Source organism: Ceratotherium simum, chromosome 13 (genome assembly GCF_057802395.1).
Source record: "Ceratotherium simum simum isolate JZ-2026a chromosome 13, ASM5780239v1, whole genome shotgun sequence".
Taxonomy (NCBI): domain Eukaryota; kingdom Metazoa; phylum Chordata; class Mammalia; order Perissodactyla; family Rhinocerotidae; genus Ceratotherium; species Ceratotherium simum.
The window spans coordinates 23,813,590-23,827,234 of NC_141912.1; positions in this window are offsets into that span (position 1 = coordinate 23,813,590).

Sequence of the window (13,645 nt, forward strand, 5' to 3'; positions counted from 1 at the left end):
CGCACATAACCACTACGCCACCCACCTGGCCCCCTGTTCTGGATATTTTAAATAAATGAAATCATACAACATATTGTCCTTTGTGACTGGCTTCTTTCATTTAACATAATATTTTCAAAGTTCATCCATATTGTGGCATCTATCAACACTCCACTCCTTTTTATTGCTGAATAATATTTCATTGTAGGAATATGCTACATTTTATTTATCCATTCATTTGTTGATGGACATTTGGATTTTTTCCACTTTTTAACTATATGAATAATGCTACCATGAACATTTGTGTACAAGTTTTTGTGCAGATATTACTGCTTTTTTTAAAAAAATTTAAGTACAGTATATAGGAGGGCTAATTTTCAATGAATTCTATTTCAGGATAATAAAGGGGACCTTAGAAAATATTCGTTATAAAAAGGGGCCTTTAGTCTGATAGGACCGAGAATCTCTATTTTAGTGGAAAGAGAAAGAGCTTTGGTTTTAGAAAGATCTGGATTTGAGCTCCAGCTCTGCTACACACTGACGGTAATTTTGGGGAAGTGACTTAAGTGCTCTTGGTCCCGGCTTGCTCATCTCTAAATATAGGAATAATAATATCTACTTCTCCGGACTGTTGGGAGGATTCACAAGTCAATGTAGGGAAACATCTAGCACACAGTAGCTGCTCAGCAAATGTGGTTCCCTTTCTCCAGCCCCTTGATTTTGCATCTTCTCAGTGCCTTGTACAGACTTTGGAGAGCTACTGCTGAATAAATAACTATTCAATTTGAATTGGGAAGAGAGCATAATCACTTGAATTTTTGACCAGTGAACTCCTCGGAGTAAAGTCTTCTGCTAACTTGCTGCCATTGTGTAGAGAACTTTAACCTTCCCTAAAATTCCTCCACGGCCCTTCAGCTTCCAAAGACCTCCTCCAAAGATCCTCTTCAGATATCTGGATTTGGTGACTACATCAGAGTTCGCAGTCCCTCCTCTGTGATACATGCCAGGCTTTGTCCACCAGGCAGATGACAATTAGTGGGGTTTTGCTCCATAGAAAGCCTTCTTTCCCAGACCACACTTGTTTCGCTTCTCAGACTCTATCCAGGTTCTGTTGTGTCTTTCTTAAGGTTCAGCAAAGCACAAAAGGGACATTTTGATGAATCAGTATGCAAAAGGGCTGCTTTTTATTACCAACAAAAGAGCACCCCAGATGCTCACTCTCCATTCTTCAGCCTCAGCTCACGACCCGACCCTGGCTTAAGAATGACATAAGGATGGAGCAAGGACGCAGATATTTTATTAAAGTGGAACATTTAATGGTTTGTTTTCAGCTTACATCAGAAGGTGCAATACATGAAAACAATTGTCAAAAAAAACTGTATTCCTGCAACAGAGACTTTATTCCCTACGCTATAGAGCTGGAAGCTTTAACCAGAAAGAGCCTCAGGACCTGTGCAGCCAGCTGAAGCATGACAGTCCTTGTAGAAGTTATGTTGTTCTCTTGACGATCTGTGAACATAAAAAAGCTTGGGTTTGGGCCATTATAGAGATCCAGGCATTTTGGAATTGGGAGTGCTTACTTTTCCTGTGGAATTTAACATGGACCCAGCGTGCCCCAGCATTCAGGAAATTTTCCTTATCCATAATCATCCTGAAGCCTGCAAATGGGATATGCAAACTCTCCCTGACCCAATTCACAGATAATAAAATTGAGCTACTCTGATAGAAAGACCCATCTTTCTTCCTAGCCCATAAGCCCAAAGGGCAACTCTAAACCTTTTTCCCCTAAGTGGCCAGATCAGGAGTGAGCATCTGACCCACAGGGTATCAGTCAGGTTATCTCTCCAAATAATCTGGAAAAGTGAAAAAGAATTAGTTCAAGGGTTGGCAAACTATTGCCCATTAGCCAAATCTGGCAATGCCCACTAGTTTACATACTGTCTATGCCTGTCTGTAGTTGCGACAGAGATCTTATGGGTCCAGAAAACCTAAAATATTTACTGTATGTCCTTTGCAGACAAATTTTTTCAACCCCCGAAAGAGAAGGTCACAGAGACATGGAGGCTGAGACCACCACTTAGGGGCAAGAGGGCCATCTACATTCAGAACAGAGGAAACTGTGCTCACAGACATGAGTGTGAGAGGGAGAGAGAATGCAGCAGAGGATGCCAAGAACCAAGCAGCTCAGAGAAAGGGCCTGACAACCTTTCAGTGTCCACGAGACACATGGGTCTTGCTTGTGGTCCATATCTGTGATAGTCCCACGTATTTTTACAACAAACCCTTTTAACCTAAATTAGTTTAACCTAATGTGGTTCTGTTTCTTTCAACAAAATGAGTCCTAATTAGGTCAGCCATAGGGGCTGCTATGTGGCTGCAGTAAGTATGGACCAATTAAGGTCTTGGAGTCCATTGCTGGCTCCCTTGATGAGTCCCAGAAGGAGTTATGCTTAGAGAACAATGGTAGGCAATAAAAGGTGCTTATTTCTCTGGACCTTTGGCTCTTAACTCACGGATCCCCTGATCTTGGAGAGCTATACTAGTCCACATTTGAGTGAAGAAGACCACTTTTGTGCTTTAGCCTAAGGTCTGGACACAGCAGACTGTATCCCTTTCCCACAGGGCAGCAGCAGGAGTCCTAGAGGGGCTTTCCACAGACGTGTCCTCCTGCCTCTGGCTTCCCCCAAACTGTCTGTTACAAAGTGGAGACTGAAGAATAAACCAAAAGGAACATGGGAAGATGGGTGTGTCATTAGCTGGCTGAATTGCCATGATAGATAGTGGTGCCTCTGACTTCATGATTTGATTCTTTTCTATAGAAAAAAGTATGTTCTCATAGCGCCTCTACTTGGGAAATTCATTATAACTCTCATTTATATCATGTAATATAGAAACAACATGACAACAATTTTAAGAAGTAATAAAATCACAAAGTTACATAGAGACGGCAAATGGGAAGGTGGTCCAATGGCTAAGACACTGAAGAGAATAATTTGAATGATTAGAACTTTCCTTTCTTACTAAACCAGAAACCATGAAAGAAAAATTTGACAACTCCGACTGTCAATAACATAAAAATTTAAAAAATCTCGTCTTAAATACAACCGTAAGGAAAGTCAGAAGATAGTGACAAACAAAAATATTTGCAACTTATATCACAGACACTGGCTGCATCATTATTTATTTATTTTATTTATTTACTTATTTATTTTTTCCCCCCAGAGCCCCAGTAGATAGTTGTATGGCATAGCTGCACATCCTTCTCGTTGCTGTATGTGGGATGCGGCCTCAGCATGGCCAGAGAAACGGTGCGTCGGTGGGCGCCTGGGATCCGAACCTGGGCCGCCAGCAGCGGAGTGCATGCACTTAACCACCAAGCCACGAGGCCAGCCCATGCATCTTTATTTATTTAACTGAATAGTTAGTGTTACTAGTTTCCTCATCCTAGGGGAGTGACTTTCTTCCTATCTGGGAAGAAATCACTGTTAATTTTTCAAATTAATTGCTACAGTGTTCAGGTAGGATTTTAAATCTGAAAAGAAATTGCAAATGACTGGCAGAGGCCAGGTTGTAAAACAGAGATTTAGTTGTCATTGGGAACTTCAGATTAAGATGAGGAACTGAGCAGATGTGGGAATCCCTCCCTCTTATCCTAAAACCTAACACCCCAAATCCAGAACCCAGGGAGAGGTTGTCGAATTCATGTATTGACGTATGTGTGCAAGAAAAAATCTTCCTCCTTCAGAGATTTGTCCACTATATAGCATTGCCTTCACAAACCAGGGGGCATGCATGGGACTCCCATGAAGATGAGCTCACAGGCAAAAATTATAAAGCAACAAGGAAACTCACCACCAGTGATAATAAATCTGAAGGGGACTTAAGAATGGCAAAAATATGTAAATGTTAAAAAAGAAAGAGAATCCACAAGACAAAAACAGGAATTTATTTTTAAAAGAATAGGCATTTTTTGAAAGTCAGAAACATCATTGTAGTGGATCAAAGGTGGCTGCAAATTTTTTACAATGCTTTCCTTTGAAAGACAGAGTCTGGGGTGGCCTTGCACCCTGTTTTGACAAATAGAATGTGGCAATAGTGATGCTGCATAACTTATGAGGCTGGGCCTTAAAAGATCTGTAGCTGCTGTATTTATCTCTTAGAATGCTGTCTCTTGGAACCCAGCTACCATGCTATGAGAAGCCCAAGGGAGCCACGTGGAGGACTGAGGCATCCCTGCAGTCAGCCCCAGCTGAGCTCCCGGCCGACAGTACCAACTGGCAGCCCTGTGCTGGAGGCCATTCTTTGGACCCTTCAGGCCCAAGCAAGATGATGCCACCAGGAGCAGCAATAAGCCTCCTCTGCAGAGCCCAGGCCAGATTGCAGAATTCTAAGCAAGTAAGTGATTGCCATTCTCTAAGTTTTGGAGTGGTTTGTTACCTAGCAATAGATAACTGAAAAAACCATCATGGTGAAGTCAGAGTTCAGATGAAAAGATGAGACGGACCTCTATTGCCCAGTATCCTTTGGGCGAGCTCTGAGGCAGATACCAGACAGGCCTTTGTTGGAAGGCAGTGAAAACAATGTTACCCTGGAAAGAAGCCGTAGGTAGATCAGAGAGCATGACATATGCAATACTGAGAAAAGAAACAGCTGGCCACAAGCAGCTAGAGCTGAAAATGAGTTCTAAGTCAACTTACAAGGAAGAAAAAAGTTTCAATGATTGCTGTTTCATAACAGGAAGGTTTATTATTTTAAGTAATTAACTTGGATCTTGTGCTTTATTTTTTGAAACTTACAAGATGTTTTATAGGCAACAAAAAAAATCACTGACTATATATGCTATTAATTTTATTTATTTATTATTTTCCCCCAAAGCCCCAGTAGATAGTTGTGTGTCATAGATGCACATCCTTCTAGTTGCTGTATGTGGGATACGGCCTCAGCATGGCCGGAGAAGCGGTGCGTCGGTGCACGCCCGGGATCCGAACCCGGGCCACCAGCAGCGGAGCGCGCGCACTTAACCGCTAAGCCACGGGGCCGGCCCTATATATGCTATTAAATTAAAAGAATTAATGTCTTTGCAGAGAATTCACCAATGAGTAAGTCACATACACTATACCTGCTTCTCTCAGTTGCTCCTCCTTGAGACCCTAGCTCCTGGGCCACAAATCTCAAGTCCTCTATTTTCAGTTTGGTACCGAGTACCTGCTGCCAGCCACTGTCCCAGACTGCCCTTGAAAGGTCTTGCTTGGTGCCTGGCATTTGGTGGGCAATCATCAACAAATATGCAGAGAACCGAACCAAATTGACTTCTTGAATAAATGTGGGTTCCCAAGGTCCTAAGGGTTTTCAATAGGACAAATTTTCCTTATGGACAAGCTAAGAAGAAACCAGGCATTTTGTGTGTGTGTGTGTGTGTGTGAAGAGGATTGGCCCTGAGCTAACATCTGCCAATCCTCCTCTTTTTGCTGAGGAAGACTGGCCCTAGACTAACAACCATGCCCATCTTCCTCCACTTTATATGGGACGCCACCACAGCATGGCTTTGCCAAGTGGTGCGGCGCATCAGTGCGCACCCAGGATCCGAACCAGCGAACCCCGGGCCGCCACAGTGGAGCACGCGCACTTAACTGCTTGTGCCACCGGGCTGGCCCCTAAACTGGGCATTTTTAAAAGCTCTATAAACCCAGACCACTTGTGAGAAAGGGTTAACACCACACCCTGATGTGCCCAACTTCTGTCCTTAGAGAACTGAGAAATAATAAAGACTAACGATATGGAGTAGAATTAATGTTGGCAAATGCTTTTTTTTTTGAAACTTTATCAACTTTTACAGCTTTACCATGGTATAATTTACATAACATAGTATTCACCCACTTTAAATGTACAGTTTGATGAGTTTTAGCAAATTTATATGGTTGTAGAAGCATTGCCACAGTCCAGTTTTTTTTAACACTTTCATCACTCTAAAAAGTTTCAGCACCCTAAAAAGACATGCCTGGTTGCAGTCAGTCTCCACTCCCTCTCTCAGCCCCAGGTAACCACTGATCTGCTGTCTGTACAGTTTTACCTTTTCTAAAAATTTCATATAAATGTACCTATACAGTAGGTAGTATTTCATGCCTGGCTTCTTGGAAAATCCTTTTAGCTCATTTTCTATTACTTCTTTTATGCTTCATCTTGTCAGGTCATATTCACTAGTAGATAATGGGAATGTGGTCATGGGAAGGACCAAGGGAAACTGGAAATTAGAGTCATAACCTCTGTTGACTTTGAGCAAATCACTGTTCTGGACTTATTTCCCCATCAAAGAGCATTAGGTTCATCATGCTTCCTCAGTTTGCCTTAGAGACAGAGCTCATATTCAGAAGATACATCCAGTATGGGACCATACCAGTTGTCAAAATATTGAAGTGATTCCTTACCAATCGATAAATAGCTGGTGTCCACAGCACCCCCAAATACCCTCCCCCAGCATCTCAGCAAACTCAGCCTCTTCTCCAAGATCCCTTAGACCTTCCCATAATCTAGCCAAGGAAAGGAGTAAAGCGTGGTACCGCAGGGGTCCTTGGACTCCCCTTCCCCTCCCTGCACCACGGTGGATGTCCTTTCTGATTGCTCAGTGCCGACACCATACTTGATGCTAAATATTAGGAATGGAACCTCTGTTTATAGGAGGTAGTGAGGATGGAATGAGAAAGTGGAAGTGAGGGGAGTTTGGAGTGGAGGTTTTGAAAAAGAAGAGAAAGCATTGTTATCAGACTGGAACCAGTAAGTTGAAATTTATTAGGAAAAACAAAGTCCTACATTTAGGTTTTAAAAACTAAGGACACAGGAGTTAAGTGGGGCACAGTTGTAGAGCAGCCAGCTAGAGACTCAGGGTTTATAACCAACTACAAGCTCTCTATGAACTATTAATAATAAAAGTGTGGCAGAAAATTCACTAAAAGGTGAGCGACAGAGCAAATATCTACTTACCTGAGAAGCCTGGCCATGGGGCCCATGAGCCTTCAGTCAGGCACCAATGTGTGGCCCTAAGTTCAGATCATGGAAGTAAACGAGTCAGCCTGTCCATGGTTGCAAATGCACCTCGATGGTGGTGTAACAATCAAGTGGCAGAAAGAACTTGTCCCATCCTCTGAACAGTCAGACTGAGCTGGAGTAATGAGCCCAGGCCCCAGCAGAGGGCTCTGATCACCAGAAACCCACCAGAGTGGCCTGGTGACCGCTTGGTCCTGTTACTGGATTTGTGTGTATTTAACCTGGAAAAAGAGAAGAGAAAGGATCTAAGTGACAGCTAGCCGTAAATATCTGGAAATCTGCCAAGTAGGAGAGGCTACAGCCTTGATCTGTGTGGCTCAGTGGGCACCCGATGGGGCTCTGTGTGGAGGTAGCAGGGGGTGATGACTCAAGGCGATCTTCCCAGAGTCAGAGCTCTCCAAAGGTTACCTCAGAAGGGAGGGAGTTTGTTCCTTGGTATTTTGATCAGAGGCTGGACAAACCACCTATCAGGGATAATGAGAGGGAGATTTCTGTGGCAGGCATGCTAAGGAGGAATGCTTGTTCCTCTCTCCTTGAGTTTTCACTCAATACTCCAGAAGGAGAAACATGAAAGAAATAATTCCAGTTTCTTTCCAGATGCACAAGTATCTCCTCTGACCTGCCCACTGGTGAATTTAGCGACTTTACCAGTTGGTGAATTTAGGAAAGGTAGTAGTCTGCTCAAGCCGCCATAACAAAATATCACAGACTGGGTGGCTTAAACAACAGAAGTTTATTTTCTCACATTTCTGGAGGCTAGAAGTCCAAGATCAAAGTGCCCTCAGGATTGGTTTCTGGTGAGATCTCTCTTCCTGGCTTGTACATGGCCGCCTTCTCACTGTGTCCTCACATGGCCTCCCCTCTGTGCTTGCATGGGGAGAGAGAGTGTGCTTGTCTCTCTTACTCTTCTTATAAAGACACCAGCCCTATCCGATTAGGGGCCCACCCTTATGACCACATTTAACCTTAATTACCTCCCTAAAGGCCCTATCTCCAAACACAGTCACATTAGGGATTGCGGCTTCAACATATGACTCTTTGGGGCGGGGGGAAGGTCACAATTCAGTCCATGACAGGGGCCGAGCACGCTGACTCTACAGATCAGCCCACCCACAGAGAGGACGCACTCTATACAACTCCTTACCACGTGATAAGCTCCGCAGGGTAGAGGTTATCCTGACCATGAGGAGGAAGCCTGTGACTGTCCAGCTCTTCCTGTGGCAGGTGGGCACATTTCATTTGGAAATTGGAAAATATTAGGAAGCCTGTTGTGCCCACATCTTAGCTACATCCTCCATCTAGATTGTATCAGTAATAAGGTTAATCTTTTTATCTCCACCTGCCTGACTCTGTGTCCTATTTGTCAATTGAGGAAGAAAAGGAGTATTATTTAATGGATCCCTAAAACCAACAGGGCACGAAGCTAGAAACATGACCTTTTAGGATCACACCCCATTTTAGTCCTGTGCTTTATTTCCTTCTGTCTACGTCTGGATAGAAGCCCCTAGGAGCTGCGGTTTTAGACACAGAATAAATTAGAATGAAGATGTTACCCATAGTCACTCTGCCGTTCCTTTCAGAGCTAGCACAGGAATATCTGGCCTCCAGATTTGCTGCCTATCAAGGAAATATCAGTCCAGGTGATGTCAGTGAAACAACTTGAAATCGCTCCAGGTAAATATTGATGTTTCTCTGAGCTTCCTGAAAAGGCAAACATCTCAGCAGTTGCTTAGAGCCTCATGAAGCACATTCTGTGCAACTTAGAGGCAGATACCCCCAAGAAACAAATGAATCTTTGTTTGTTCTGTTTATTTGAGGGATTTATTAAGTCTGACCCTTCCATGGCAGTGTGGGTAGTTTCCTAGAAAAATATTAACCTTTCTCTGACAAGAGACTTGTCTTGTTGAAATGCTTCACCCAAGTGCATTCAGTCTTGGGAAAATACTAGCTTAAATTAGTTGCAAAAGTTCAGAGGACTAGCCCTCCTGTGCAAGTACCAAATTCTTCCTCCCCTCAGAAGTGCCCCTTCAGTCCCACCAGGCAACTTGGGCCTCTGCTGTGCACTTAGTGCTGGCTCTAGGCATACATAGACCCACACACACTCATAAACACTCAATCCTGTGCTCTGAGTCACTTGCCTTTCTCTAAATGGAAATCTCCATTTTCCCGAGCAACAGCTTTGGCTGGCATTTCATACACTAGGATACGTCATAAGTTAGATAGAACTTTGTGTTCAAGGGGCTCCCAGTTTGAATGAGGCAGAAACTTGAAGAAAACAAACAACGCACTGCTGATCTTCATCCTCTACCGTGAAGAATTGCAGAATGGAATTGTTTGTTCCTTTTAATTCTAAAAAAGAGCCTTCGGAAGGTAGAATGTCTACAGCGTAGTTCTTGGTTGCTCTCCTGACTTGCCCAAGTGCCAAATGTGCCCAGTCCCGGGCCTGGGCAACTGGAAGCGGATGATGTTATTTTCCCTCTCCTCAACCTTCCCCAGATGTAAAGAAAAGGACACAGGAATCCTGGGCGACCGCGGGCATCCCATCATTCTGGGTCTCATTTTCCTCAACATCTCATCTCTTCGGGTCTCATTTTCCTCAACAATCACTAGATCAGTGTTTCCCAAATTTTCTGGATGATTAGAATCTCCTGGGTAGTTTTTTTTAAAATACATATTTCAGGCCCTTGCTCTAGAGATTTTAATCCATCAGGTCTTGGATAGGGACTAGGAATCTTTATATTTAATGAGCACCCCTAACCCAAATTAGACTATGATCAGGCAAGGTTTGGAAAACACTGAGTAATAATTTTTAGATGCTCTTAAAATCCCTTTCCAGATCTGGCGATGGTAGTCTTAGGTGGATCATTTGAATTCAGCATGGGAGTTGCTGTCAGTCCAACACCGCCCCCCACCCCCCAGCCCTGAGCCATTGAGTGGACCTAACCGTGTGGAGCACACTGGAGCAGCTCTTCCCTAGCAGGGGCTTTGTTAATAGCAGCAGTTAAACAGTTAACTAAAAGCCCAGATTACCTACTAATTGGTAACCACTTATTTCTTCTTGACTTTAATTCACCAGCTGATTTTATTCAAGTCTTCAAAGGTTTGCAGGAAATGTTTCAGCCTATAATAATAAGATCTCTGAAATTTAAGGACTGACGAAGATGAGACATTATTATGCATACATCATTATTCATGCTTTTATAAGTATGTGTGACAAACAAAGTTTTATAAATTACTCTCTTCTCCTTTGTCTCGTCTTCAGCCTCAGGTTTCTACCCTCTACTCTCAAAAAGAATACTAGTGGGTAGAAGAACTTTATAGAGTTGAAAACATGAAAACAAAGAAAAGAAAGAAAGAAAGGAAGAAAAAAAAGAAAAGGAAGAAAAAAAAAGAAGCTACAACAAACTTTTTCATCATTGTAAACATTGAGATTTTACAAATAAAATTTCATACTTTTTAATCTATGTGGAGAAAAATGGAGTTTTTTTACAAGGCATCATGGCCTCAAGAACTTCTTATTGACTTCTCTTTCTAATAGTGTGGTGGCTGAGACATGCTGACAACCCACATTTTCAGACAAATGGTGAGTTGCCACCAACAGACCTTCAATTAAAGGATGTACTTCAGGAAGAATAAAATTAATCCCAGATGGAGGTTTTGAAATGCAAGAAGTATTAGATGAGCAAAAACAATGGGAAATATGTGAGAAAATCTAAATAAATGTTGGCTGGATAAAAAGGTAATGATAACATTCTGTGGATTGAAAATATGCTTAAAATATGTAATAAGAATGGCATGTAAGTTGGAGTGGGGTGATCAGTTCTAAAATGATCTAGGTTTTTGTGTTATTTTGCAGGGCTGTAAATGTATTGTTTCATTTTAATAAGTTAAGTATGCATGTTGATACCTCTAGGATAAAATAAAGAACTAAAACAGAAAATGAATGTATAACTTTCAAATTAATAAACAGAAAAATGTGAACTAGAAAAAAAAAACTTTATCAATCCAAAAGTAGAGAAGAAAGAAAATGCATACAGAAGGGAGGAAAAATATGACAAAATAAATCCAAATATGTCACTAATTATAATAAATGAAGATAGCTAAATATTCTATAGCTACATCTAGAACATGCAAGATGCAAGAAAGTAAATGGATGGAGACAGATATATCAAGCAAATACAACAACAGAATGCTGGCGTGCCTATACTAATATTAGATAAAATAGACTTGAACAAAGAAAAAAAAGATAAAAACAATCACCACACAATGATAAAAATGATCAATTAACCAAGAAGAAATAATACTTATAAATCAATAGTTGCCTAATAACATAATCTCAAAATAAACAAAACAAAAAAATGGAAATAGCTACAAGAAGAAACAAACAAATCCATCACCAGAATGGAAGATTTTAACGTACCTCTTCATAATTTTTAGATCAAGCAGGCAAAAAATCAGTAAGGACAAGAAAGTGTGAAAAACATAACTAACATACTTCATCTAATGGACATACATAGAACACCACACCCAAAATTGAGAAATTCACATTCTGTTTAAGCACACATGGAAAATATATGAAAATTTACTTTATGAAGGACCATAAGGCAAACCTCAACAAATTTCAAAAGATGAGCACCATAGATCACATTCTCCAACTACAATGCTATTAGATTGAAAACTAATAACAAAAAGATATCTAGAGAAACCACATGTATTTAGAATTTAGGAAACATTTTAACTCATGTGTCAAAGGATATAATAGTGGAAATTAAAAAAAACCTCTATAATTAAACAAAACTTGTAGGATGTACCCAAAGCAGTACTTAGAGGGAAATTTATAGGTTTGAAATGATGAAATTAAAAAGAAAGAAGCTGCAAATTAACAAGTTAAGCACCCACATAATTAAGTTACGAAAAGAAATGCTTATTAAAGCAGCAATGTTTTGTGAATAAAATTTACAAAACATTTGGAAAATAAATACAGTAAAGTTCTTATTTTGTGTGTTCACCTGGATTTAGCTATGGCTACCATTGATTCAGTAGGTACTATGTATCAGACATGTTACTAAGTGATATAAAACCTCTATATTATTTAGGAATGTAAACCAGAGGGGGAATAAGTAAATAAGAAAAGAAATAAAAAAGCTACACTACACTTTTGTATTATTAAATTCATAATATGATGACTCTGTACAGAGTCTGTATACAGTAGCTGGAAAAATATTTATGGTCACAACTTATTTTAACAGACCTAGAGATTTTAAAGAACTGGCTTTGCACTTTTGTATAGGTTATCAAAGTCCCTTAGTGACATACAACACGTTAAGCAAAAGTGGTATTATTGGGGAATATAGAAATACTAAAAAGCCTCTGTTTGCAAGAGACTGTGCCAGATGTTACATGTTGGGCGGCAGGGCAGGGAAAGAGCACAAGGGATTTTGATGAGCCATATGAGTATCACAGACTTAAAAATATAGCCCACCTCTCAATAAATCCTAAAACCCAAAACAATCACTATAAAATAACTATTGACTACTACTTGAGAATTAATCCTGTTCAAAGATTTTTGTTTTTATTGTTAATGTGGGGGAAAAAGTACTCTATTCTACTGCTAATGGCAGAATAAACTGGTCAAATCAAGATACAGGAAGTCATTTTAACAATGTGTATTAAAGACTTCAAATGTTATGCATCATTCAGTCCAGCACTTTTGCATTTAGAATTTCATCCCAAGGAAATAATTATGACAGTGTGCAAATATTTAGCTGTCACAGTACTGATTATGATAGTGAAAACATAGGGACAATTTAAAAGTCCAAAAAGAGGGCATTAGTTAAATAAATTATGGTACTACCACCATTACAATGATGTCATTGAAGACTATTTAACGGCATGGAGAAGTGTTCATAATATTAAGTGAAACAAGCAAGTTACAGAGCAGTATAATCCAATTTTTGTGAATATAGAAAGAAGACTGGAAGGACATACACCAATGTGTTATTATTCTTGGTTTCTCTAGGTGGTGAAATTACAGGGGAATCTTCTTTTTCTTTTCTGATCAATATTATATAAATGATCTGTATTATTCATGTGATTACAAAAGAAACAATAAAAGGTATATTTTTTAAAAAGTATTAACTCTATTTCCAGTATTTTCTTATGATGAACATTGTCTGGCTTCTTTTAGTCTACTTCCTTTGCCCCTTGGAGCTGGTATGGCATTGAACCAAGGCAATTCCTTTGAATTCTAAGGTCTACTATACAGTCTGAGGTGTCCCCTAGGTTTGACTATTCAATAACTATTGGGAGATGATGCCAAAGAAAGCATTGTTTATATTTCCAGCTAGAAATATCGTTCTGAGTTTGTAAAAAGATGCAGGTATTCTAACTCATAGTTTAATGCATTTATCAGGGTTATTAGCAATGCTTCAAATTATAGACCACAGATGTTATTTGTATAACTAACCATCAATTAGCTATGCTAATGAGAAAGGCAGGAAATGATTCCAAGAGAATATGAAGAAGAACAACGCATTGCAGTGCTTAGTTTCAGCCATCAGTTGTTAAAACTTACCAGACTGACATATATAAATTCTAATCTCTTTTTGGAAGAGATAGGGTATTA